Raw genomic sequence first — 4,078 nt, 5'->3', positions numbered from 1 at the left:
AACCTTCTGATTAGGGGACGACCCCCTCTGCTCCCTCTGATCCAAAGGATCTTTCGTTTCATCCTCTATCATCCTGCAGAACAAATTATTTCCTAATAGATATTAATTTTTAAGTTTAAAAAATTTAAGTTTTTATGATGTTTAAGATATGAAATTATTGCTATTATTTAACAGTTTCATTCTTATTATAGGCCCCTTTACTTATTGTTTTTATCTCATGTATTCATTTCATTCATTATTAACACAGGGCAAAGGAAGTTTTTTTAATTTTCACCTTTATGACACAATATGCCTTGCTATGAAGACATATTTCCTTATTATTATTATTATTATTAATTAACCTTTTTCACCTTTAAAAGTTAGATAGTCCAGCCTCAAACTGTCATTACTTATTCTTTATCCAGAATGGTGTATGAAGCTATTATGCATTAAATAAACAAACTGATAGAGCTTTTTCTTTACTTAAAGTTCCCTTCCAGATGTATAAAATACTCTCCCTTTGAATAATTTGTGTCTAATAATACTTGATTTTTCCTAAAAAAAACAGTTTTCTGTATATTGCATCTGTTCTTTATTACGAAATCCGGAATCTATGAAAACTTAAACATGTATTATTTCACAAGTTGAACTGCTGGACACAAGATGTTTCCCACATCATGAAAAGTCTGTTCTCATGGTGTGTGTCAGGTTTTCAAATCACACCAGTTGCAACTAGTTGCGATGTTAGAACTGTGCTCTTACATAGACATGTTAAACTGACATTGAAGGTGCGCACACTGAGTTTCAGTAGATTAATGTGAAAACAAACTCTGCACAAACATTGCTCTGTCTTTTTGACAGGAGATGGACTTTTCTCTAACATTTATGCATCAAACATCACCCACTCTTGCCTGTTATAAGAATATCTCTGATCCAGTCAATCTGTAGTCAGAATAGATCATGCATTCAAGGGGTTAACAGTGAAATGTGCCTCACCCAGTGTGGTGAGCCAGCGGGCAATGGCGGCGTAGATTTCATCTAAGACGATGATGATTATGAGATTGATGATGGCTGCAGTAGTTTTGACTGTAGCTCTGATATTGGACCGTGCTGCAGGGTAAGTGCTCATGTGCAGCGCCGCTTTTATGCTAATCCGGTAAAGGATGACCCCAAAGACTATGGCGAATGTCACAGTGATCTAAAAGTAAGGAGAAGGAAAGATAAAGATACTGTAGAGTTACTGCAGGTGATACGTTATATCAGTAGGGAAGCATTAAAGGTCTGAAAAAACAAAAAAAACAAAGTAAGTCTATCAGAGAGAGCCGAAGTAAAGGGCTGTGTTCCAAATCAGTCAGTACGTACTGCATACTAAGTGTACGATTAAGTATCACAGTGGAGTTTATTCAAACATAGGTCTTCTCTGTATCTCGACTGTTTCATTTACAATAAACTTAACAGCGCTGTGGAGATAGGTCTGACTACCACAGACTAATTACAACATTACAGTTTGAGCTGAATAGTTTAAATGGTAAATGGTAAATGGACCTGTACTTGTATAGTGTCTTTCTAGTCTTCTGACCACTCAAAGCGCTTCAACACTACGTGCCACATTCACCCTTTCACACACATTTCACACAGCGATGGCAAAGCCCATCGAACAGAAACTAATACATTCATTCACGTTCACACACCGATGCACGGCATCAGGAGCAATATGGGGTTCAGTATCTTGCTCAAGGATACTTCGACATGCAGCAGGAGGATCAGTGGACTAAGCCACAACCAGCCCTAGGACTACAATATCATCAACAAAAGTACCTCAATGAAAATTGCATGAAGAATTCAAAAGTGTAGGTGAAGTTTACACAATTCCCCAGTATCCAGGTTGCAAAGAAATGGCTAGTGAATGTGCAAATATTACCAGCCACTCAATAGTTTAGTAACGTTTTATTGGCCGGTCAGTGAAGCAACTCCAACCACTTTCATATTTTACCAGCATGTGCCCTGCCTCTATCACACCTGTGCATGGTGAACCCGAAGAAGCAAACATAAACGTGCTGCCCAATCTTCCATTTGCAAAAATATTGGAATAAATATCAAAAAGTTTTATGTTTTCTTTTATTCTTCTCACATCGTCTACGGCCAACCAGCAGCCGACTTAATTACTGAGGATTCTCTCAGTTCATAATCTGTAGAGTTTCAGTTAAGAGTTTTGGTGTTTTAAGTGCTTTAAACGTGATGAAAACAGTGAACTGAACATCTAAGCCAAGATGGAGGATCAGTGAGAACTCAGGCTTAATTTATCAACTCATCAGCCCTCAGGCCTACACACACACACACACACACACACTTTTGTCCTCAAAATCCAGCATATATTACAAGAAAACTTAAAATGTCACAGTATAAACACAGCATAATTACATAAAATATGGACAAAAAGTATACATTTAATCATTCAGACTCACCTCTTCCTGTCATTGTATCATGATTAATCTCAGTCTTTACTCTCAATATTTAAAATGTAATGCTCGGTGAGAGGGCATAATATCTGTACCCTAATGTTTTTACTGTTTTTGAAGTCCAAATGAATCAGATGTGATTTATTTTGGGTCGCCGTTGTCTCCAGAGTGTCTGAGGTTGAAACCAGAGATGAGATCTGCTGAGTAAACCGCTGTGAACGCAGCGGCCCTGGGGGCCGCGGGAGGAATATCTCCATTACAGAAGCTTTTAAAAGCTCAGGATTAGGATTAGTGGAATGGCCCTTTAAGTGTCCGGAGCAGAGCCACATGGTGTGATGGGACAACGGGACAGGAAATGCATCTTAGCAAGTGTGTGTTTGTGTCCAGTGTAACAATGATTCCTTACAGCCCACGTCCTGTTTCAAAAGACTCAGTAAATAGATTATAGAATTTTAAAACATTTTAGAGACAAAACTTATGGTTTTCTATGTTTTAGCATGAACTAATGATAGCAAACACTTTGGATTTAAGATCACTCCTTTTAGTTTTCTGTAACATACTTTGTTATTTATCACTTATTTTATCCCATATGAATACATTATAGAATGTCTCTTAGGTCTGCGCCTTGGAAATACTGGACCAGTAAAAACCAACAGATTTATGTTATAACAGTCCAGAATATGTGTGTATGTCTAAGGCTTTTTTTTTTAATTTTGTTTATTTTCTATGACTGTAGCTTGTGAGTGCAGTACCTTTGGGCAGCTGATGAATTTCCTTAAGCAGCAACAAGAAGTAGGTGGTTATCTGCAGCAAGTTAAGTAAGCCAGAGTGTAAACTAGAGTTCCCTAATCTCTACTTGATTTGTTAGTGACACAAATGATGGACAAAAGTATAAGAGTTGTAAAGCAGACGTTTCCTTCAGATTCATAGTGAATGATCCTCTCAGGGATTCCCTGAACAACCTGATCTGCAGGAGAGCGCTGACGTCACGCTGCTCTTCCTGTTTAAAACCCTCCCTGCTGCTGTTATTAATGATCAGACGCTCTGTGATGGGAGCTGACAGGCAGGAACGCTCTGACACAAGTATGAACTGAATTTTATCACAAAGGGAAGGAGAAGGAGAGAGGCAGGAGGGAGGAGGGAGGGTAACAAAAAAATCCAGTAGGAGGAGGACAGGGGGTGAGACAGACGTATAACAGCAGAGGAGAGATGGAACAATAAGAGAGAGAAGAAGAAATGCGAGGTGTAGGAGACGCAGTAGCTGCTTGTTTTACTCACTTGACCAAATTTAAAGGGAAATTCATACCAGCAGCAGCAGTGATATACCTTTAGTTCTACATAATGGTTGCATTTTATACTTTTATTAACTGCTTGGTGGTGATCAGTTTGATATATTGTTCATGTCCACGTGTTTGTTGATTCCCAACGGTTACTGAAATACAAATAAAAGTCCTGCTTTCAATATTTTACTTTAAGCCCCCCTCCACTAAAAAAACCTCCACTAAAAAAAAGTGCTTCTTCTTGTCCCTACAGCGTGCTGTTTGAATGCTGTCTGTGCAGAGTTCAACACTAGAAGGATATTTTCATATTCATCTGCTGAAAGTGGAAAGGTTGTCTGTTCTCTAATCTGATTTTAAGGG

This window comes from Morone saxatilis, unplaced genomic scaffold (assembly GCF_004916995.1).
Source record: "Morone saxatilis isolate NCDOM2014 unplaced genomic scaffold, NCSU_SB_2.0 Contig19, whole genome shotgun sequence".
NCBI lineage: Eukaryota > Metazoa > Chordata > Actinopteri > Moronidae > Morone > Morone saxatilis.
This window is presented reverse-complemented; position numbering follows the sequence as displayed.